Source organism: Nyctibius grandis (genome assembly GCF_013368605.1).
Source record: "Nyctibius grandis isolate bNycGra1 chromosome W unlocalized genomic scaffold, bNycGra1.pri SUPER_W_unloc_2, whole genome shotgun sequence".
Lineage (NCBI taxonomy): Eukaryota > Metazoa > Chordata > Aves > Nyctibiiformes > Nyctibiidae > Nyctibius > Nyctibius grandis.
In genome coordinates this window covers 2,440,277-2,465,050 of record NW_027167473.1, presented here as the reverse complement: position 1 = coordinate 2,465,050, position 24,774 = coordinate 2,440,277, and the positions used below count along the sequence as shown (strand labels likewise).

Genomic DNA, 24,774 nt, shown 5'->3' with positions numbered 1-24,774 from the left:
ATTTTGACCACCATGCTCATATTGTCAGGCCTTTTGAATGTCTTTCAGATCTTGCTCTTGCTTAAACATGGGTATAAGGGTGGATACAGCACAGTTGCTGCAACCACTGTCATGGGCCCCACAGCAGTCCTGGCCCCTAGGACAGACACTGCAGCTGCCCCAGCACCCACAGATACTCAGACCCTGCTAGTCCCTACAGCAGGCATCCCGGTTACCCCAGAGGCTCTTCAGATCTCTGCACTGGGTACTGTGGTTACTCAACTCCAGGCAGTACTTACTGTAATTACCCAGACTTTGGTGACAAGTGCTGCAGCTATTCAGCCCCCAGTGATGGGTGATGCAGCTAACCTAGGGACTCAACCAGTGCTGGTATCAGTCGCCCCTGTTCAGAAGATGAAAACCACAAAAAGGGCAGGTCATGATGGCCAACAAAGGACATCAAAGGAGGCCGAGCCAGAGGTAACAACTTTATCCCTATCCCTGAGTGAGCTGTGAGATATATGTAAAGATTACAGCCGTCATGAAGGTGAGCAACTTGTCACTTGGCTGCTCTGCTGCTGGGATAATGGAGCCGATGGTTTTGAGTTCAATAGTAGAGAAGCCAAGCAGCTGGGACCAATGGCTAGAGAAGGGGGTATCGATAGGGGTCTTGCAAGTGGTGCAGAGCCCCTCAGTCTCCGCAGGTGACTCCTGCGAAGTGTAAGGAACAGGTATCCCTTTAGGGATGATGTCATATACCACCCAGGCAAGTGGACAACCACTGAGAGAGGGGTTAAGAATCTGAGGGAAATAGCTGTGCGGGAGCTGATTTTTGGTGACCTGGGTGACCCACAGACAGCAGTAGATCGAGATGCACTCAGTTACTGGGCCCATGTGGTGCAAGTGGGCGCTGAGTGTGTCACCATCGTATGGCAACATATTAGCATTATTTAGCTGGGCAGATGCTCACCCACCTATGGTGGGTGACATAGATAATTGGATGTGGCAGTATGCAAACAATCTCGTTTCCTCCCCATGGGCCAACATCTCAGCTGTGGAAAAAATGTCTGACAAATCCACGGAACTGCTTGGTGAAGTGTTGGACAAATTGTCCCAGATGGAGGACAGACCCCGCTCCCCACCTGGACCGAAGAGTGTCTCAGCCATCAGGAGACAGCGTTCCCCTGCAAGACCTACTCGGGAGAGAGGGTACACGTCATGAGGCACCCTGTGGTTTCTCCTGCGTGACCATGGAGAAGACATGAGGAAATGGGATGGAAAACTTCCCTCAGGTTTACGGGCATGCATACATGAGTGTCAAGGTGAACTGATTAGGAATGGGGCTTCTTCCAGGAGATTTGTTGCTCCAGTTTCCAATGGGAAGCTCTCCAGACAGCATAGATATGTTTGGTATATAGGGATCAAAAGCCTGAATAATGGGGATTAAATCTATGTGAGCTGCTTGAACCAAAATGTTGATAATGAACACTATGTTCAGGATTAGAGGGGCCCTGCCTCCAGCAAGGTGGGGGATAGGGACAACTGTGTTTTCTGGACTGTGTGCATTCAATGGCCTGGCACATTGGAACCACAGCAGTGTAAGGCTCTAGTGGACACTGGTGCACAATGCACCATAATCCCATCAAACTACAAAGGGACAGAATCAATTTCTATCTCTGGCATGACAGGGGCCTCCCAAGAGCTGATTATATTGGAAGCTGAAGTGGGTCTGACTGGGACTGAGTGGCAGATGCACCCTATTGTGACTGGCCCAGATGCCCCATGCATTCTTGGTATAGGTTACCTGAGAAGAGGGTATTTCAAGGACCCAAGGGGGTACTGGTGGGTGTTTGGTGTAGCAGCTGTGGAGACAGAAGAAATTAAATAGCTGTGTAACCTACCCGGTGTGTCGGAGAACCCTTCTACTGTGGGGCTGCTAAGGGTCGAGGAGTAAAAGGTGCCTATTGCCACTACAGAGGTCCACTGATGGCAATATCGTACTAAGAGACTCCCTGATCCCCATCCATGAACTGATCTGTCAATTGGAGAACCAAGGAGTGATCAGCAAAATGTGCTCCCCCTTCAACAGTCCCATATGGCCAGTGCAAAACCCCAATGGGGAGTAGAGACCGTGTACTATTGTGGCCTGAATATAGTCACACCACCACTGAGTGCTGCCATACCAGACATGTTAGAACTTCATTATGAACTGGAGTCAAAGGCAGTGAAGTGGTATGCCATGACTGACATTGCAAATGCGTTTTTCGCCATTTCTTTGGCAGCAGAGTAGAGGCAACAGTTTGCTTTCACCTGGAGGGGCATCCAGTGCATGTGGAATTGACTGCCCCAGGGGTGGAAACCTAGCCCCACCATTTGCCATGGACTAGTCCAGACAGCACTGGATAAGGGTGGGGCTCCAGAACACCTGCAGTACATTGATGACATCATTGTATGGGGTAATACAGCAGGAGAAGTTTTTGAGAAAGGGGAAAAAGTAATTCAAATCCTTCTAGAAGCTGGTTTTGCCATCAAATGTGCTAAGGTCAAGGGACCTGCGAAAGAGATCCAGTTTTTAGGCGTCAAGTGGTAAGATGGCCGCTGTGAGATCCTAATGGATGTGAATAAAAAAATAACAGCCATGTCTCCGCCAACTAACAAAAAGGAGACACAAGCTTTCTGAGGCGTAGTAGGCTTCTGGAGGATGCACATTCCCCATTGCAGTCAGATTGTGAGCCCTCTCTATGAAATAACTTGAAAGAAGCATGACTTTAAATGGGGCCCTGAGCAACAACAGGCTTTTGAGCAAATTAAACAAGAGAGTCCATGCAGTGGCCCTTGGACCACTCCGGATGGGACCAGAAGTAAAGAATGTCCTCTATACCGCAGCTGGGGAGAACAGTCCTACCTGGAGCCTCTGGCAAAAGGCACCAGAGGAGACTCGAGGTTGACCCCTGGGGTTTTGGAGCCGGGGATGCAGAGGATCAGAGGACTGTTATACTCCAACAGAAAAAGAGATACTGGCAGCCTATGAAGATGTTCGAGCTGCCTCAGAAGTAATGATACTGAGGCACAGCTACTCCCAGATTGCCAGTGTTGAACTGGGTGTTTAAAGGACAGACCCCCTCTACACATCATGCAACTGATGCTACATGGAATAAGTGGGTTGCATTGATTACTCAGTGGGCCCCAATACGGAACCTTGATTACTTCCAGAATTCCTGGGCAATTATGGACTGGCTGGAAAGCAAAGATTTTGGAATGGTGCCAGAGGAGGAGGTCATGTGTGCTGAAGAGGCCCCACCATACAATAAACTATCAGAGAAGGAGAAGCATCATGCCTTGGTCACTGATGGATCTTGCTGCATTGTAAGCAAGCAGCCAAAGTGGAAAGCTGCTGTGCAGAGTCCTATGCAATGAGTGGCAGAAGCAGCTGAGGGAGAAGGTGAGTGGAGTCAGTATGCAGAAGTAAAAGCCATCCAGCTGGCTTTAGGTATTTCTGGCTGAGAAAAATGGCCAGTACCCTACCTGTACACTGGTCATGGATGGCAGGAAATGCCCTGTGGGGATGGCTGAAGCATTGGAAGAAAAATAACTGGCAGTACAGAGGCAAACCCATCTGGGCAGCTGAATTATGACAGGATATTGCTACCTGATTAGAGAAGCTGGTTGTGAAGGTATGTCACATAGATGCTCACGTCCCCAAGAGCAGAGCCACTGAGGAACAACAAAACAACCAGCAGGTGGATCAAGCTGCTAAGATTAAAATGTCCCAAGTAGATCTGGACTGGCAGCATAAAGGTGAATTATTCTTAGCTCGGTGGGCCCATAATATGTCAGGCCATCGGGGCAGAGATGCCACATACAGATGGGCCTGTGAACGAGGGGTGGATTTGACCATGGACACTATTGCACAGGTCATCCACAAATGTGAAACTTGTGCTGCAATTAAACAAGCCAAATGGCTGAATCCCCTGTGGTATGGAGGACAATGGCTAAAATATGAGAGGCCTTGCAGATTGCTTACATCTCACTTCCACAAACCCGCCAAGGCAAGCGCTATGTGCTCACGATGGTGGAAGCAAGTACCGGCTGGTTGGAAACATACCCTGTGCATCATGCCACTGCCTGTAACACTATCATGGGCCTTGAGAAGCAGATTTTGTGGTGACATGGCACTCTGGAAAGAATAGAGTCAGACAATGGGACTCATGTCTGAAATAGCCTCATAGACACCTGGGCTAAAGAGCCTGGTATTGAATGGATATATCACATCCCCTACCATACACCAGCCGCCGGGAAAGCGGCATGATATAATGGACTGTTGCGGACTGCCCTGAAAGTGATGGGTGATGGGACATTCAAAAATTGGGATGAACACTTAGCAAAGGCCACCTGGTTAGTTAATACCAGGGGATCTGTCAACCGGGCTGGTCCTGCTCAGTCTGAGCTGTTGCGCACTGTAGAGGGGGATAAAGTCCCAGTGGTTCATGCAAGGAATATGTTGGGGAAAACAGTTTGGATTACTCCTGCCTCGAGCAAAGGCAAACCCACTTGTGGAATTGCTTTTGCTCAAGGACCTGGGTGCACCTGGTGAATGATGTAGGAGGATGGGGAAGTAAAATGTGTACCCCAAGGAGATTTGATTCTGGGTGAAAATAGCCAATAACTTGAACTGTATGATGCTGTGATTTATTACAGTGAGAATCACCCCAGACCTTGAACATGGGCTGCAGCAGATGCATGCACTGCAAGATCAAGATGCAAGATGTCATCCTGCTGTGCCCAACTTCAACAGTCCCTGACACTGTATTGAGGCCTGGTCCTGATCTGCCAACTGAGTGAATCCCACACCAATGCTTTTCCTGCCCTGAGAGACTACAATGAGAAATGGAACCCATGGATTTGGACTGAATTGATTCAATGGACTTCTTGGAGAGATGGCCCATGGACTGGAGAGAATATCTGTGTGTGGATGTGTATGTATGTTGAGGGATGGGGAAAATAGTAGTGACTTGATGTAAATGATATAGAATAAGGGGTAAAATCCTGTCCTGGTTTCATTGTTGCTTTTTTTTTCAGTCTGTGGCCAGCCATGGTGATCAGGGCCATTAGCAGCTAAATCCAGGGCAGCTAACCCAAGCTGGCCCACAGGTGTATTCTATATCATTAACATCAAGTTCACTATAAAAGGGAGGGCTTGGTGGGGAGAGGTGGGGCTGTTTTTGCTCTCCTCTCTTCTGGTCTTTATCTTTCTTCATTGCTGATGCTTGGTATTCCTGGACAACCTGCTGCAACTCTGTAGCTAAGTATACTTTTGTGTGTTTTGTGTTAGCATTTATATTGGTTTATTTTATTAAATCTGTTTTATTTTTAACCCATGAGTCTCCCTCTTTTTCCCAATTTCCTTCCTTGGTTGGGAAAGGGATATTGGGTGATGATAGAAAAACTGTTATTGTTTAGCCCTGGGTGTGGGCTAAACGAAGACAACTTGGTAGTGGTAGGTTAATGGTTGGTTCTTGAAGGTCCTTTCCAACCAAGATGATTCTGTGAGTTTATATTCAGTAGTGATTTTTTTCACACATTTTTCTGGGAAATGATAGCAATGTTTGTCCATATGAATCTGACACTGATTACAGTGAGCATGGCAGACTTGACTCTTTGCTACATAAAGATTTTCTTATGTGGCTTATAAGGTCAGGAAGGATAGTCTCTCAGGATGCAGAAGACCACAAGCCAATTTTATTATACTGGAAAAATAGTGTTTTCCGTTTGAAATCTTCATATGATTGCATCAGTGCAGTATGTATACTATTCCAATCTACTTGGTCAATAAAATAATATTTTAACTATACATCATTCCAAAGCTTCTGTGTTACACTTGTACATCTGGACTCTTGTCAGCACCAGCTGAGGAAAATAGGCTGTGATTGCCCAGGGGAGGAAAAAAAATGGTACAAAGGATGAGGGAATGATTGGGGTGTGTTGTGTGTTTTTTTTTTTTTTTTCCATTTTTGAAGTCTAAGGTGTTTCTAATTGCATCTATTAAAACAAAAAGGTTGGGGAAAATTTGGTGGTGGCAACTAATGTATGTGGACTTTATTACACTCTTTGAAAAGAAGGCCTTTTTTCTGTACCACTGTTTACTTCTCATTGCAGCTTTATGGGGGGGAGTGGTATACAAGCAGATTACCTTGTGCTGCTGGGGCACACCAGCAACATTAACAGATTTCACTATATTTCCAAGCCACTCCTGGGCTAGCAGTTGGTGGTCTACCACAGGTTTTGACATAATAGGTACTACATATATATAATTCTGATATCTACCTCTTGTTAGAGTGCTTGATGGACACAGAAAGTCATAACAGTTTAATCATGCATAGTAAATTATGCCAGAAACAGCTGTGAATGGGTAGTAGGCTCTTTCTCCCTTACAAATATTTGTAGTGATGGTGTGGCAAAGCCACAAACGCTAGTTGTAGCCTGACCACACTGTCCTGCTAGTGCCCCGGCCGAGGGGCTGCACTTTGAGTGGACAGACAGCCTGTCCTGCCCTGCCTGCCTTCTGCAGGGCCTAACGGGCCGGGCCCCCAGCTGCCCGCGCCGTCGTCACCCTTTCCTTACTCTGCTCTTTAACAAGCAACAGGCACCGAGTTCGGTGGTGAGAAGCCGAGGGCAGGGCGGTGGCCCTGGGGCCACACTCCACAGGCGCGAGCAGGGGATGTCTGTCCTTGCCCCCCCTCAACGGTCTCAGCCCCCTGCGGGGCTCCACAGCGCCCACCGCCCGCGGCTCCCCCTCCCCGGAAGCTAAGCGCGTCTTCCCTCCTAGCCGGGGAACGGGAGCACCAGCGCCTCTTCCCTCACTTACTAGCTGCCAGTTACAGAGCGTCACCAAGGGACGGTGAGGGCCCAGATTGGTTGACGGGGAGAAGTGAGTCTGGCGTTGATTCGCTGGCTCCGCTCATGTGATGCTGGTGGGGTTGTAATCCCTGCCGTGGTGGAGGGGCTCGGTTTATCAGGTAGGGAGGTTCTGTGTTTGGCGCGGTGCAGTTGGTGGTGACTACATCCCAGGAGTGTCGTCGCTGGGGTGGGATGTGGTTACACTCCGCAGTGTCTTGCCCATCTACGAGGGAGTCGGGGCATGGTGGGGGGGCTGGCGGCGGCAGGTAGGCCCCGCGAGCTGATTTACCCGCAGGCCAGCCGCACTTGATGCAGCTCGTGCTTTCTTCTGAGGGTGTAGTGGCAGGAATAGTCGGGGGTGCTTCTTGCCTGGTGGCGGCTCGCCTTGGTGTAGGTGGTAGTGCGGAGTCCAGCACCCATCCGAGGGGCTGCTGTCGGGCCCAGGCCCGGGGCCCTGCGTTGGGTCGAGTGGGGCCCCGGGCATAGGAGGCCTGGGCTTGGCGGCATCCTCGGGGATGAAGGGAGAGAAAGGGCCAAGTCAGTTCCTGCTGCGCCTGCCCCCGCCAGTAGCCAGGGTGCCTGGCCTAAGAGCTGCAGCTCCCTTGCTTTGCTCCTGGTGTACCAAGGCACACCGGCTGGGCTATAACTGCTGTGGGGGGAAAAAAAAGGGGGGGGGGGGAGCGCCCCAGTCACCACTTGAAGCTTTATCATGCATGGCTCCCCGCAAATAAATGGGGAAATAAGCTCCTGTTTTTCCTCTAGCAATGCTGTACAGGTTAGAGACTTTCTTAACTTCGAGTATGGATTTGGAGGCTGTGCAGATAGGGACTTTTTGGTGTTACTGTGTTGGCTTTCTTATTCATATGCCTCTTTTGAATCTACTATAAGTAAATATGTTTTTTTCTGTTTCGTGGATTTGGTATTTAAGAATGCCAAGTGCTTGCATGTTTGGTATGTGAGGGCAAAAGATATAGAAAGGCATTAAAGACACCTTTTTGTGTTGGAATGTGTTTCTGTTTTGTTTAAACTTATGTGAATGTACGCACTTAGAAGTGACTCATCCCATGTGAACATCTGTATGGGTGTGTTTTTTATTTTGATATAAGTTAGCCTGTTTTCTGACTTTCTAAATGCAGTGAGAAAAAATATCTTACAAATACTTGACATAAATTTCCCCACTTTCTAACAAACCTAAGCTAAGTGACTTGGATATTCTGCTATATCTTAATCTAGTTTCTTTTAACAAGTTGCAATGTAAGAAAAACCTGGGCAGCATCTGAAACTTTTTGATTTAAGGTCAAAAGAATTTACTGGATATTATTTTAAGTTAATTATTGCACACATTTAGTTATATATAATAAAGGTATATTGTCCAGAAAAGAAATGGCTGATATGTTTTGCTATATGTGTGTTAGCCTTTGGAAGACTCAAGAAGGTGGAAAGTTCATACTTCTAAGCAGCTCATAGTCAAAGCAAATTGTAATTAATGGCTATACCATAGGTTGAGTTACACATCTCACCAACAATAATCATTATGGTATGTTGTGCATTTCTCCTTTTATAAATTCCTTTTTAATGTGTTCGTAGCAGATTATAAGTCTTGTTAAAAGTTTAGAGTAAACCTTTGTGGAATGTTAGCCCCAAAAGAGTTGAGCTTTCAAAGATGATACTTCTTTAAAGGAAAAGGTTGTCTTATATATACAAGGTTACTTTTAAACTGAGCAAAGGCTTTGTTAATTATCACCAAGATCCTTCCCTGCTTTCCTACAACTATAACTTCTTGTCACAACTGAATCTTTCAAAAGAAGGTGGTTCTTCAGTTGATATTTGGATTCTCAATGTATAAAGTAATCAGCTGCCACTTATTGATATTTTTTTTTTTTTGAGCCTGTCTATCAGCAGGGTGAGGGAATGTACATTGCTTTCTCTGCCTGAAGGCAGAGAAAGCTGGCAGCAAGCCTGGAATTGTTCCATACGAGGACGGATTAGCTGCATGAGGTCATCACTTCATAGGGAGGAGTCTTTTTCAGTGTGTGGGAAGTGAGTCTGGGAAAAGGAAGGGGAATTCTTTTGCGGGGGGGGTGGGGTGGGAGGGGTGGTGAAGGTGAAGGAGCGGCAGCAGCAAGAGAAGAGAGTTTATACTCTTATACTCATTCCAGCAGAAAGTAAACTATGTGCTTTTATCTTAAGAGAAAAGACTTTCCACTTAATACTGTCTTAATTATAGTGTGGGTTTATTTACATTATAAAAAATGGTTTCAGAAAACTTAAGAAGGGAGGGTTATTATGCAGGAGAGACATGGGAATTGTTGAGTATTCACCATTTTGTTAAGGAATAAAAAGATCTAAAATACTGTGTATGTAGATATGCTGCAAGTTTATCCTCTGTAACACTTGCATTAGGTCACTGCAGCATTTCTGCAGAAAGATCGATTTTGGAAACTTTTCCGTTGCTTTACTATTAACAATTCTTAGCTTTGTTTCCAGGGTTTGAGAAAAGATACTCAACTTTCTTTTTAAGGGCTTCATGTGTGTGATGGTACATGGTGTATAGAAAGTTTGGGAAGTAGTTCTTAGAAAGCAGCAAGGGTACTTCTAAAATGTCTTTTTTTGTTGTTGTTTTTTTTTTAATTGACTTAATGTGTTGGAGAACTGGGATTCTTGTCATCTCTCATCAGAAAATCATGTTTGAGGGTATGACTTCAAAATTTTTTTCATATTATGGTGTGTGAGCCGACACAGGCAGGACGCAGGAACAACCACAAAGCCACGGATAAAATGCAAAGAGCAGGTTTATTCCCGTTACCTCGCAAACCGGGGGATCTCTGAAGCAGCACCCGGGGCAAAGGCATGCAAGTGGGGGCGCAGACACCGCGGAGCTCGGTTCCTGCTAGAGAGAGCAAGAGATTCCGGGCCTGCTGCTTTCGCCTGTATATTAGGGGTTTCTTGCAGGCGGTAGTTTTCCACTGTGCTTTGATCTTCTCACAGCAGGGCCGGAATCTCAGGCATGAACAATTAGGTGCCCCTGAGTCTTATCACAGGCCTATGTTATCTGAATGCAGATGTTCTACTTGTACAGCACACAAGACTAAACAACCATTACTAGTATGATATATGTGTTTTTCGACACCCCAGGTGCAAGTCACTTGAGCATGTTTACAATCCTCCTTGCCAATCTTCCGTTATATTCCCACATTCCACCCCCTCGCTCAAGAGACCGCTTCTCCTGGGGAGTACAAAGCTGGATGTGTACATTTGGGCTTGTGGGGTATAGAACAGAGTAATATACAGAGGCATGCAATAAATACATATATATGTTTATTCCTTTTCCTATATCTATAGAATAATACTGTAAATCAAGTGTCCCAGTCATCCTGTCAGGGAATGAAACCACTCAGCCAGCCAGGCACCATCAGTAGATTGTTCCATTGGATGCTGTAAGTCCTGGAGATGTTGAATGTTGTCCTCTGTGCTGGCTGGTTCATCAGTGATGTTGAGGTTGCATTTATGGTGTTGGAGGAGGAAATAGTCCATTGTCAATCAATGTTGTAATATTCAGTGGCATACAGTCGTTACCTACTTGGAAAAAATAGCAAATGAAAAACATTAATATCACAATCACTTAGCATAATATAATTGTATAATACAGCTACTGGCATGCTAATGAAACACACTGTTAAAAGATCTGCAGCTGTTGATCTTCCCTTAATGTAAAAAGCAGATGAGTTAGTTACAGTAGAGGCTGACCAAATCTAAGTATTTACATGTAGGTTTTGCAGAAATGTATCCAGGGCATGTGCTTGTAGCATAAGACTATAAAGCACGACGAGCCATCCTGTGATAGGGGAGGAAAACAGGAGTGTCCTCTCCTTCCAGTAATTCATACGCCGTTGCTCCAGCTCCTTCAGCTAATATTACCCCAGGTTTGACGGCCTGATGTGGGGTAATTGCCCACACAGATTGGCGAGCTTGTGCTTTTTCAGATTGAACTTCAATTCGATGTTGGCTTCGTGACACCAATAACACTGTTCCAATGCTATCTCCTCTAGATAAGGCACAGGTATTCGTCGAAGATACCTGAAATACAAGAACTCGAGAATCTGATACCAACAAAGGATGTAAAATAAGAGGAGAAGTTGGGGTGCAAAACCATACGGTATTCTCAGGGGTTATTACATGAATCTTCGCATCTAGACTAATAGGTTGTGGTCCCACCATGCAATCTGTCGGTGTGAACAATTCCATTTCACCTGTAGTTAATATTTTGGGAGAGATACCATCTGGAAGAATGTCAATCCTCACCATGTTTTGTACTGGAGGTGTTGTGATACGCTCATAGGGTGTTTGATTACGAATATTGCGGCTGTTTAACAAAACAACTGCTTTAGTAAGATGTGAACTCCAATGTTGTAAAGTTTTACTACTGGTTAGCTTTTTTAATTGTTCCTTCAGCATCCCATTCATTCTTTCAATCAAGCCGTTAGCTTGGGGATGGTAGGCAATGTGGAATATCCAATCTATCCCTATCCCTTGAGCCCAATCTTGGACACTATGTCCACTGAAGTGTGTTCCTTGGTCACTTTGTATTTGGTGAGGAGGTCCGTATTGATGAATGAGTTGTTCTAGTGCTTCAGTTGTGTTATGTTGATTAGCATATTTGGTGGGCTTAGCAAAAAGCAGTCTTGACACTGTATCCACAGCAGTGAATACATACCTCCACCCCCTTGACAGGGGCAGGGGACCCATGTAATCGACCTGCCAGGTATTCAAGGCCCATTGACCCCGTTTTGTCTTTCCCCATGGCCTATACGATGCCCTTAAATGTAGCTGCATACAAGTAGTACAATTATGTGCACATGCTTTGTAAAGATGTAATGGCAAAGGGGTTTGATTGTGAGCAATGTCCCATGCACGCGCAGTGTGTGCCGATCGATGTCCACAAGCTATATGTGCATTTATAGCTTGAGCATGTACTTCGGCGGAGGTCGTCTCATCCACTTCCCTATTATTTTGTGACTCAAGTGAGTCATCTTTTTGATGGGCTGAGACGTGCCTTACTTTTAAAGGATACATTTGTACATATTGCCAAATTTGTTGCCAGATATCTGCCCCCCATATAGGGTATCTTTGTACATGCCAATCTTCCTGGGCCCAGCAGGGTAACCACATTGTGAGACTTTTGTATACAACCCAACTGTCAGTGTATAGGTAATGTGCCTTCCCTTCCAGGATAGCAAGAGATGCTGCAATCAGTTCAGCCCACTGGCTAGATGCCTGAACACCTGTTTGCCATAATATCATTCCTGGTAGCGGAGCATATGCAACTGCTCTCCATTGTCTTTGTCCAGTTGCTGTGTATGTTGCACTGCCATCGGTAAACCAGGCATCTTTTCTGTGCTCTTCTATTAACTCGTCATAAGGGGGAGCCTCCTCCACAGGAGATGTGGGAATATCTCCAAGGGGGAGAGTTTCCCCTAGTGTGGGCATATGATTAAATGATACAGTTCCCAGAAGGGTGGTGTGTGGAGTGGTTACATGTGGTTTTCCTGGTAGAAATCGTTGCTGTAAATAATGCTTCCATTTCCAATGTGTGGCTGCCTGCGCTACTCCTGCACGGGCCCTAAGGGAATCATCAGTGACCCATCCATGAATAGGTATGGGTGTGTGTACAGTCACGCTATCTTGGCCTGTGCTTCTTTCAGTTTCTTGTAGTGCCCAAACTACAGCCAAGATTTGTTTTTCCATCGGGGTATAGTGTATAGCGGAGCCTTGTAACGCCTTGGACCAAAATCCTACAGGTTCTTTCTGGTTTTTTGGCCCAGTCATTTGCCACAATCCCCACGAGACTATATCACCTAGAATTGTTACTTGTAATTCAAAAGGATATCCTTGCCTAGGAGTATATAATTGTGCATGCTCAATCAAAGCATTTTTACAGGCATCAAAGGCTTCTTGTTGTTGCTTGGTCCACTGCCAAACAACTTCCTTCTTAGTTAATTTCTGCAGAGGGCGCATTAATACTGCCAGATGGGGAATAAAAGTTCTCCGGTACCCTAAAAGTCCCAAAAAGGTCTGTAACTGTTTCACTGTGCTTGGTACAGGAAATCTCTCTACTGTTTGCTGTACCTTATTTGGTATTTCTCCAATCTGTCCATGCCAAACTCTTCCCCAAAATTGTACAGTAGTACTAGGACCCTGTATTTTCTTTGGATTAATTGCCCAGCCTCGGTCCTGTAAATGCACTTTCAGTGATTCAGCGGCTGCAGCGATTTCTTGTTGTGACTCTGCCATAATCAACAGATCATCAATGTAGTGGTAAACAGTAACGGTACCCGACCATAGGGCAACATCAGCTGCTATCATTTGGTGGCAGATGGAGGGACTGTGTTTGTATCCCAAGGCAAAACTTGGAAAGTATATTGCTTTTGTTGCCAGGTAAAGGCAAACCGGTCTTGGCTTTCTGAGGCAATGGCTAGCGAAAAGAAAGCATTAGCAAGGTCTATCACCACTTTCCAGTGTTGCAAATTTTTGCTGATATTTTTTTTCTATAAGAGTAACCATGTCTGGTACCGTAACTGCATATGGGGGGGTGACCTTATTCAATTCTCTGTAATCTACAGTCATTCTCCAAGTGCCATCTGCTTTTCAAACAGGCCAAATAGGATTATTAAAAGCAGTCATAGTTTCCCTAACGATTCCCACTTGTTGAAGTGCCTGAATGATTTGAGTAATTTCCTCTTCCCCCCCCGGAATACGATACTGTTTTATGGTTATCACCTTGGCAGGCACAGGCAGCACAACAGGATCCCACTTCGGGAATCCACACAAGGCAGTTATAGATCGAATAGCAAATCCTGCTTGTGAAGTTCGGAAGCAGAAGCGACTATTTAAAGTTTCAACTGTTCGTCCTGCCAACACATCAATACCCAAGAAATATTCTTTAATTGGGGCAATTAACACAGTCGCAGTAAATGGTGTAGCATTTTTCTAATGTTAAGGTCACCTTAGCTTGGAGGGCGGGGGTTGGATTTCCCCCCCAATCCACAGATCTGTGATGTGGCATCTTTATTATTAATATTACTATGCAATACAAAACTTCAGCTCCGGTATCCACCAGAGCTAATAGATGTAGAACCCCCCCAGACCGCCACTTTATAGTTAAAGGAACATAAGGGTGTCGGTCCCCCTCACAGGCAGGAGGCTACAGTGGTGGCGATCTCGGGGGACCTGCCAAACCTTCAGTTCTGCTGTTTTGGCATTTGCCAGGTAGTGTCGTGCATTGAGGTGGCAGGCGGGGTGGAGGGTGTGCATGGAGTTGGCGGTGGGGCTGGGGGTGGTCGGCTTTTTCGCGTAAGTGCTAACTTTTGCCATTTGCGGAACATTTCTGATGTTGTGATCCCGTCTATTTCTGATCATGGGATACTGGCTTGTACAAGATCATTCCCCATTTGTTTTCTTGTCACCCGTGCTGTAACCCCCTTTGCTTTTGCCGGCTTTCCTTTATTCACCACCCAAACAGATGGCCCTGAAATTACAGCCCCAATTTCCCTTAAGGTATTTGCTACGGCGCCTATATTACCTGTGGCACTTGTCACTGCTGGTATAATGAGGGGCTTTAGTGAGGCAGGCGCTCCTCTCAAGAACTGCATTTTGATACTTCTCGTTACGGGTGCACTGTCCCGATTGGATCCCGCAACCAACGCATGAGCCATCCCCATCTGCCGCAGCAAATTAATACCTTCTTCCAATGTGCACCAGCTTACAAGGGACGACACTAATTGAACAGGTTCTGCATATGCTGTTAAAACTGCTGCACACAACTACTGATACAGCGGAGGTGCAATAATGGCTCGCCCATCAGGACCCCTGACACTTTGCAATTGAGCATATCCTCGCTGTATCTGATCATCATGGGCTATAGGGCTTAATAAAAGTTTTTCACCTGATAATAAATGAATAGATGCAGCTCCACTGTCCCAAGCTCGCAAAATCCATGCCAGTATGCCTTCCCCGCTCTTCTGCTGATAGATCTCTAAAAATTTCCTTAACTCTTTCGGAGTGTAAGTACGTGTCACCTGCACTCCCCCGTCCGCTTGTTCCTGCTGCCCCATCATTTGTATGAGGGGTCGTGCTTCCACCACCTCCCTGCCTTTTAAGTCCAGACCAAATTCAAACTCAATCTCAGAGTCCGAGGATTCACTCTGAATATTTCCATCCCACTCCTCGGGATCCCATGACTGTTTTGTGGTGAGAGCACGAACTTGAGAAATCGAAACCTTACTTTTTCCATATTTATCCTTTCGTTTATTAGCAATACGCGCTACCAGCCACTCTACATTATCTTGCAACCCACAGCACCGCTCTGCTTGAATAGTAATTACTCCTTGTGCAATCACCTTTGCATCCTGTAAAGTCCCAACTTCCTTCTCTAATTCTCTCACTCTGCTCCGTAATGCAACATTTTCATGGTGAGAAGCTCCAAGACCAGTAGCTAACAACCATCCCAATCTCCCCGCTAATTTGTGAGAAGAATCTGATGCCGTTTTCCATGGCAACCCGCGCACAGCTGTGTCAATTGCCTGGGGGGTAATCACCACCCTGTCATCTATTTCAGGCCTTGCTTCTGGCAGAGCCAGCGTAGCCAGGAAAGTGGCCACGGGGACCCAGTCCTCAGTATTGGGCCATCCTGGAATGCAGGGAGTCACCGTCATGGCCTCCCCAGTCCCCGACTTCTTTTTCAGCCATGGCATGGCTGTTCCTGGATCCTGCCGACTACGCCAAAATGTGTGAGCCGACACAGGCAGGACGCAGGAACAGCCACAAGACCACGGATAAAATGCAAAGAGCAAATTTATTCCCATTACCTCACAAACCAGGGGATCTCCGAAGCAACAGCCGGGGCAAAGGCACGCAAGAGGGGACGCAGGCACCGCGGAGCTCGGTTCCTGCTAGAGAGAGAGCGAGAGATCTCGGGCCTGCTGCTTTCGCCTGTATATTAGGGGTTTCTTGCAGGCAGTAGTTTTCCACTGTGCTTGGATCTTTCTCACAGCAGGGCAGGAATCTCCAGCATGAACGATTAGGTGCCCCTGAGTCTTCTCACAGGCCTCTTATGTAACTGCAGATGCTCTACTTGTCCAGCACACAAGACTAAACAACAGTTAGTAGTATGATAGATGTGTTTTTCGACACCCCAGGTGCAAGTCACTTGAGCGTGTTTACAATCTTCCTCACCCATCTTCCATTATATTCCCACATATGGTTTTGGAAGCTATTTATGTTAATATGAGGAGCTGAAAAGTTAAGAAATTAAGCTTAAGGATCAAAATAAAGGACCGTAATTAAGACCTAAATGAAAAATCAATTACCTTTCAAGTAGGGACAACCTGTGAAAAGTTTGTGATTTGTTTAGCATTATATAAGAGCTCTTCATCAGAAGCAGAAATACAGTTCAGAGTAGTATTAAACTGCATTAATTATGAGTCCTTTTTTCCCCTGAAATTGCCTGTTGAGAAAATGGGAGACACTGACAAACAAAACCTGTCCCTTCTTACATATGTGATAGTATAGTTTTTAGTGAGGAATGGTGTGTTTGTTGTCTGTGTGCAGAGAGCAGAAGATACAGTTTGTCTGTGTTAAGTGGCTCCAATCAGTAATTTGATTTAATAAATGGAATTTTCAGACAGGGGCATCTTACCACATGCAGTTCTTTAACATTTGCTTAAAACTTGAACATCTTTAAGTGTTAGTCGTAACATGCCTTTCACTTTCATGAGTCTCTCTGAACCTGAAAAGGAAGAAGAAAGTGTTCCTGTCCAGTGGCGGTCTGGTGTTCCTACCTGGTTTGTATTTGTGATAGGAGGACTGAAGCCAAATTTACCATAATGTTTTTCTCTTGTAATTTTTTGCTGGTGTGGGCTTTCTCTTGCATAATTGAATCTTGGTCTTTGGAACTTCTCGTAAGATTTTTTTTGTATCTGCTATTAAAAATGTAGTCAATTATGTAATGCTTCTAGCCTGCTGCATTTTATTCTCCTTTTATATTTGCTTTCATAGCTGCTGTTTCTTTACAGTGACCGAATATAAGCATCACACAGTATTTCCTATTATTGGTTATGAAGAGTGGAAATTTTGTATTCGTATTAAGCAGCACTTAGTTTCTAGACTGTCACTAGGTAACTAGAAAGGAATACTAAACAATGTCGTCTTGAATATGAACTAAAATTATCCCATTGTAAGATGTTAAAAAATGTTATGACTATACCATTATAAGTGCTCTGTTTTAAATAATGGCGATCCGCAAAACAGTTCTCTTTACCCTTGCATAGTCTGTCTGTCTCTTTAAATTTTGTTTAATTTATGTCTTTTTTTTACAAAGTCATATGGCCAAAAACATATAGGATGCTTTGTCTAAAGATTTAATTTTAAACTGGTATGAGATTGTATTTGAATGCTTATATTAGTCCAGGAGTAGCTTATATAGATTAGCTTGTAATTACAAGCTATATGCGAAGCCCATTTTTCTCACACACGTGTAAAAATATATTAAAAAAAAAAAACCAACACCACAACAAAACCCACACAGCTTCAAAGATCCAGTCATCTTTCTCAGTTGACTTCACCTAGACTATAGCCAGAGTTGCAGCTTGGATTTTGAATGTTTTGAGAAATTTCAGTGTCTTGGTCAGTCACTTTCTCAAGTTGCCACTTGTTTCCTTACAGTCTATTGAAAATACTGTTATTAATTTTGTCTTTTCCATATAATATCTTTTGTTCTCCCATGCTTCTCCTTTCTTTATTAATGGGCTTCCTTTTTGTTTTATCAAGTGTAAATTTCACAAATAATTTATCTAATTTTCCTGATATAATGCACTGTTTCATAAGAAAAGAAATTCTAAGAACTTAACTCTTTTTTCTTTTTTTATATTTGATTGCATGTGTATAGACAATTATTTCTTCCCTTAAAATAGTGTGTATGAAGTCATAGCATACTACTACTTGCAGTAATTGAGAAATCTTTGCTCTTTCAATTTCTTTCAAATCTATTTTCTCTTTTCTTTGTTTTTTTTTTTAAATATGTCACAGAATCACAGAATGTTAGGGATTGGAAGGGACCTTGAAAGATCATCTAGTCCAATATCTTCTGGTAATAATCTGAAAATGCAAAGTAACTTATCCAAATTTATTTTTTGTGATGTATTTTACAATACATGCTGAAATAAAATTAAAATAATGTATTGGGTCTGTTTTTCTTTCACAGAGTTCCTAGAAAATAAAAGTATATTTTAGAAAGTAGAAGTCAGAAGAAGTAGCTGCAGGTATAAAGAGAAGTATACCAAGGATAATTTCTTGGGGAAAGTTTTTTAAGGTATATAAGGTACGTTTTGCAGGAAAACCTTCCTGAAAATAAGCTGATTATTTTTTTCTTAGGAAGACTGATATTTCAGACCAGTTTTGAAATGATCAGGCTAGCTTTAGATTACCACTGTGGATGTCTATTAATAGCAGTAGCTCTATGGAAACATTAACACAGGGAAGGCTAGTTTATATTCCATACAATTAGTCTCAAATCACAGAGTGGTTAGGGTTGGAAGGGACCTCTGGAAATCATCTAGTCCAACCCCCTGCTAAAGCAGGTTCACCTAGAACATGTTGTACAGGGTCACGTCCAGGCGGGTTTTGAATATCTCCAGAGAAGGAGACTCCACAACCTCTCTGGGCAGCCTGTGCCAGTGTTCGGTCACCCTCAAAGTGAAGAAGTTTTTCCTCATATTCAGATAGAACTTCCCATGTTTCAGTTTGTGCCCATTGCCCCTTGTCCTGTCACTGGGCACCACTGAGAAGAGTCTGGCCCCATCCTCTTGACACCTGCCCTTAAGGTATTTGTAAGTATTGATAAGATCTTCTCTCAGTCTTCTCCAGGCTAAACAGACCCAGCTCCCTCAGCCTCTCCTCATAAGAGAGATGCTCCAGTCCCCTAATCATCTTTGTAGCCCTCCACTGGGCTCTCTCCAGTATTTCCTTGTCTTTCTTGAACTGGGGGGCCCAGAACTGCACACAGGACTCCAGGTGTGGCCTCACTAGGGCAGTGTAGAGGGGGAGGATAACCTCCCTTGACCTGTTGGCCACACTCTTCCTAATGCACCCCAGGATACCACTGGCCGCCTTGGACACAAGGGCACATTGCTGGCTCATGGTGAACTTGTCCACCGGGACTCCCAGGTCCTTTTCTGCAGAGCTGCTTTCTAGCAGGTCGACCTTCAACCTATACTGGTGCATGGGGTTATTCCTCCCTAGGTGCAGGACCCTACACTTGCCTTTGCTGACCTTCATTAGGTCCCTGTCTGCCCAGCTCTCCAGCCTGTCCAGGTCTCACTGAATGGCAGCACAGCCTTCTGGTGTAGCAGCCATTCCTCCCAGTTTTGTGTCATCAGCAAACTTGCTGAGGGTACACTCAGTCCCTTCATCTAGGTCTGATGAATAAATTGAAGATGACTGGACCCAATACTGACCCCTTATCTAAATGCATGTATAGATAATATTCTGAATATGTGATTAGTGTAAACAAATGATAGGTAAAGCATGCATTTTATGTTTCATGGTCTTTTTTGTATATTCCAGGAGTAGATCCTATACTAAGAGAAATATCAATTATTTAATAGTTTAATTTGTATTTGGCGTGTGGATGGAGGGGTAAGAATGATTTCCTTGCTTTAATGGAATATGACTATTATAAGCCTCACATTCAGAAGTTGAAATGGACTGTCTAGTAAATTGATCACCTGTTGTAAAGTGGTCTTTAAATTATTACTGAAGCCTTGAATTTGAGCTTTTGTTTCTTCTGAATCCAATTCGTCTTCCTTTTCTGTTTTTGCAGTATTCTTAATGTTTGGAGTAGGGCTGCAAAATATGTGCTGTGCTAAACAATTTGGTGCCTATGTGGCATGGGAATTGATAGCAGATCAAGAGTAAGTATGAGCCTTTTGGCATACGATTCCCATTCCATATGCTGGCCTTTTGAGGGTCCACATATGTGCTGTGCTTCCCTGTTCTGATTTTAACTGGAGGCCAGGCTTCCTTCTGGTTTATCAGTTGCCTATCTTGGCCTGGAAAGTTCTAAATATGTGGGTTGTCATTCACATTACAAACCACAAGTTTTAACTGGTGCTTATGGATCCATCATTGTTTTAAGGTTAGCAGTCACATTCCCAGATATATTTCATGGCAATATATAATAAAATTCCTGAAGCCAGAAGTTATTACAAGGGTAGGAGAGTATCCTGGGAAAGTATTGCTATATATGTGCTTTGTTCTTCCCTACTCTGCCAATGTCCAAAAGCAAATGAGACACAGGATACAGGACTGTGGACTGCATGGACCTTTGATCTGACCCAGTATGGTCATGATCATGTGTCAGGGATAGATTGCAATCTTTAGGTGTAGATTGGATGTGAAAAGTACTGTTTTCAGAGCTGTTTCTGGAATCCAGGAAGACTACTAATGCTGGAATATTGGCTCTATTTGCTGAAGGCAGTGTTACGGTATTGAAGAATTATGTGGCTGTCATTGAAGTTTTTTTGTTGATGTACTGACAAAATTTATCATGGCTTAGTTTGGAATCTTAAAGCATTGCTGTTCTTGGTGATGGTGATTGAGACAAGTCACAAACCATGTTTGGTAACTATACTGAAGTTCAGAACTGTTCAAGGAATTCACAATATATTATTAAATGTACATTGAGAATTTACTTCTCATTATTGATTGGTTTGTTATTTTGGGAGTGATTCTAAAAAAAATTACTCTGGGACATATTTTAACTGTTAATACTTACCACGTATTGATTGGCTAATATGCATACCCAGTAATTTTTATAGTGATATATAGATCTCATCTTAAAATAAAGATTAAACTAGTTGAAACTCATTTGTTTTATTTGGTGCCACTGGAATTTTATTACCTTTATAAAACATGCTAGACTTCAATTTCAGATTTCACATGTCAAATTATGCAAGCATTGTTCATGTGTGCAAAAAAGAGATAAAGCTCATGGGTATCTGCCAGAAGTAGGAAAGATCCCTTCACAGTAAGGGTAAGCAATTTTTGAAGGTCTTTCTGTATTAATTTGTCATTTTGTGTGTTCATTGTCATCAGTTCTTGATCTAGCTACTTTAAAGCATGATGCCATCTCTACTTTTTTTTCCCCCTTTAAGATAAAATATTCTTCTGCCTCTTTTTTTTTTTTTTTTTGAAGAAGATTTTATTTGTAATATCTTTCACGCTTTCTTTTTGTATTTTCTGCACTGGAGTTGAAAGTATCTTTGTGTCTCAAACTTCCCATATCTCGTAGTGGTTCTACAGTAAATCTTTTCTGGATTTAGATTTTGCTTTGGACTTCTAAATTTTACCACTAGTCTGTGGTTGTAAAAACTATCTGGCAATCTGTCTTGCATGTTCAGTGCTACCATTATAATGATGTGTGGGGAAGCAAAAAAGGGGACTACTAATATTTCTTCCATAATCCAGTAACTGAATGTGGGGAAGCACAAGAATGAACAAGCCACAAATAACAACCAGGCTTGTTCACTATACTGAAACAGCATATCCTGTTGCCATGGTTGGAAACAGAGCACTAGCCTGAATGGTATAACCCAGTAGAGCAGCTATCAAGCCATCTGTGTACACCAAGCAGGGGATGATCAAATGTGAGAAAATGTATTGATGCCAGATATTGTTTCTTTGAATGCTGACCTTTTGAAATGCACTTGTGTTTTTTAACAGTATTCTAACTACAGATTGCATAGACCATGTCTATTATAAATTGGTAATTCTTCTTACAGTTTTTGGCTTAAAGTAAGTGACAGTGTGATCTGTATTGGTTTCACTTGATTTCTATATATAATTAAAAATATTGGTTTTTAGGCTATAGACAGTTAAGTGGGTTAGATCTTGATACTTGTTTACCACTTCTTTGCATCTGCAATATTGGAGCATTTGAGATTAGCTGAATTTTGCTACTGCAGTAAAAGACAATAAAAATGTTTCTATAAATACATTCCCAACAAGAGGGCTAGGGAGGATCTCCATCCTTTATTGGATGCAGGGGGAAACATAGTGACAAAGAATGAGGAAAAGGCTGAGGTGCTTAATGCTGCCTTTGCCTGTCTTTAATAGTGAGACCAGTTGTTCTCTGGGTACCCAGCCCGCTAGGCTGGAAGACAGGAATGGGGAGCAGAATGAAGCCCCCATAATCCAAGGGGAAATGATTAGAGACCTGCTATGCCACACACAAGTCTATGGGGCTGGATGGGGTCCACCCAAGGGTACTGAGGGAGCTGGCGAAAGTGCTCACCAAGCCACTTTCCATCATTTATCAGCAGTCCTGGCTAACCAGGGAGGTCCCAGGTAACTGGAAATTAGCAAATGTGATGCCCATCTACAAGAAGGGCTGGAAGGAGGATCTGGGGAACTACAGTCCTGTCAGTCTGACCTCAGTGCCAGGGAAGGTTATGGAGCAGATCATCTTGAGTGCCATCACGCGGCACATACAGGACAACCAGGCGATCAGGCCCAGTCATCATGGGTTTATGAAAGGCAGCTTCTGCTTGACTAACCTGATCTCCTTCTATGACAAGATGACCTGCTTACTGGATGAGGGAAAGGCTGTGCATGTTGTCTACCTGGACTTCAGTGAAACCTTTGACACTGTCTCCCACAGCATTCTCCTGGAGAAACTGACTGCTCGTGGCTTGGATGGGCATACTGTTTGCTGGGTAAAAAACTGTCTGGATGGCGAACCCAAAGATTTGTGGTGAATGGAGTTAATCCAGTTGGTGGCCGGTCACAAGTGGTGTTCCCCAGGGCTGTGTATTTGGGCCAGTTCTCTTTAATATCTTTATCAATGATCTGGACAAGGGGATTGAGTGCACCCTCAGTAAGTCCGCAGACGCCACCAAGTTGGGTGGGAGTGTTGATCTGCTTGAGGGTAGGAAGGCTCTGCAGAGGGATCTGGACAGGCTGGATCGATGGGCTGAGGCCAACTGTATGAGGTTCAACAAGGCTAAATGCTGTGTTAAAGAAAATTGGCAGAGTCCGGGTCTCTAGGTTTGCTGGTTTTATTAAACAACTCAGAGTTGGACCACCACCGCAGTGAATGGTACCTGACTCAAATTCACTATCGGTTTATATAGAAACTAATAATCAGTTACATCATAAATGTAGGGGCCTGGACCGTGGGAAAACTATAGAGAGAACATACGAGTACACTGTTATGTAAGAGCATGAGTCAGTAAGGAAGTATGAAGATATGGCTTGCTTAGGCTCATAGCAAGTATCCAATCAGAACAGCAGAAGAGGCGCGTGGACAGAGCGTGCACAGTGCTTGCAGACAATAGCTTAAGGCGTGATCGCGAGATAAGGAAGTATGTATGCTATAAAAGAGCTGTGTTAACCAAAATAAAGCGGACTATTAGAGCATCATATTGGTGTGCTGTAGTCTGTTCCTCGCGTGGACCTCAACACATAAACTTTTCACGAGCTTCTATTAATAATCCACTAACTATTTCAATTCCTCTTTCTTCCTTCGTCAAGAGTCCACAAAAGTCCATTGTCAGGAGTCCACAAAAGTCCTTTCTTTTCCATCGGTACGCTGATCTTTATGTTCTGGTTCCGCTCTGACTCCAGTCGACACCCCGTCCTTAATGTTCTTGCTGTGATCAGCATCCCATCTTGATTCGGGTTGACCAGAGTCTGGTTTCCACTGCCAGTGTCTCCTAAGTATTAACCTAAAATAGCTAAAGTCTATTTAGAACTTTATTTCTATTAATGTTTATTTCTAAGTATCCTATATTTCTTTTAAGGTGAAGAAAAGGTTAACCATACATCCCCTTTACTAAAATCATCAGAAGGTAATACTTCTAGGCCTACTCCTGCTTAGCTACTCATTAAGCTTTGATTGATGATTTGTTCAGTCATAGGTCAGGATTACACAAGGAGCTTTGAGAACAATATTAATGGATTGTGAAAGCCCACCTGTGTTTATTCAGATAGACTTATATTAATTATTCTATTCTCCATTCTATTTCACCCCTATTGATCCTTGTCTCCCTAACTCATAAGAACTTTTACATTAGCGTTGCCGCTTGTCTGCGGCAAGCTCCGTTCGGTTGCTGGCTGGCCTGAGGCTATCCGCACCCCAGGGCCATTGAGCACTGACACCAATGTGAGGATGCAACAAATGGCGTTTATTTAACTGCGCAACAGCCTTATATAGTCGTCTTGTCCCGTACGAACTCGCACGATACTTGCACATCCTGCTCCTTTCGCCACGCCTACCTTCCGTTACAGCCCGAGATTTTCCGGTCGCCGTACCCTAATCTACCTACATTTCCCCCTCCCCATGCTTCAAGTCATGCGAAGTAAAGCGTATCGCTGATTCTGGAGCCTTGCATCAAAGCGTAAGCGTAGCTGGCGGATACAACATCCCGAGCCCAGGTTCTCCAGTAAGATTCCCCTGCAACTCCTGAGATGCAAAGCAAAAGCAAGCTAATCATGAGCACATTGTTCAAAGCTTTTGTTTCACTCAGCAACGGTCGCCGTTCCTCATCTTTCTTGGTGCCCCGCCGCTTTACCAGACTCTCTGTACTGTCATGACTCCTCACGTCTGAAGGTCGAGGCTGGTGCTGTTTCGGCTTCCCCCACAGGTACTCCTGCAAAACATAAAGCTCGGACAGCATGCGTATTACTTCGGGTTGAGGTTTTGTTTTAAATCAGGGCGCAAACAGCGTGTAGGGACCCACTGTATAACATCATCCCGTTTGATGGCGGCATACCCCCTCCAGTGATGTAGCAGGTCCCAACCTGTTTCCCACTCTGCTGTCCCAGGGAACCGAACCTTGACTGGGG

The 24,774-nt window shown here is 44.1% G+C and overlaps 1 protein-coding gene across 1 annotated transcript in view; it reads left to right on the top strand.

Moving 5' to 3' along the window:
* The first annotated feature begins 6,946 nt into the window (after positions 1-6,946).
* Positions 6,947-24,774, top strand: part of LOC137677142 (tyrosine-protein kinase Fer-like) — a 276,620-nt gene continuing 258,792 nt past the window's right edge. The window contains exon 1 of the mRNA XM_068424347.1: positions 6,947-6,995. The gene's annotated coding sequence lies outside the window, so the exon portion shown is untranslated. The remainder of the gene's footprint in view (positions 6,996-24,774) is intronic.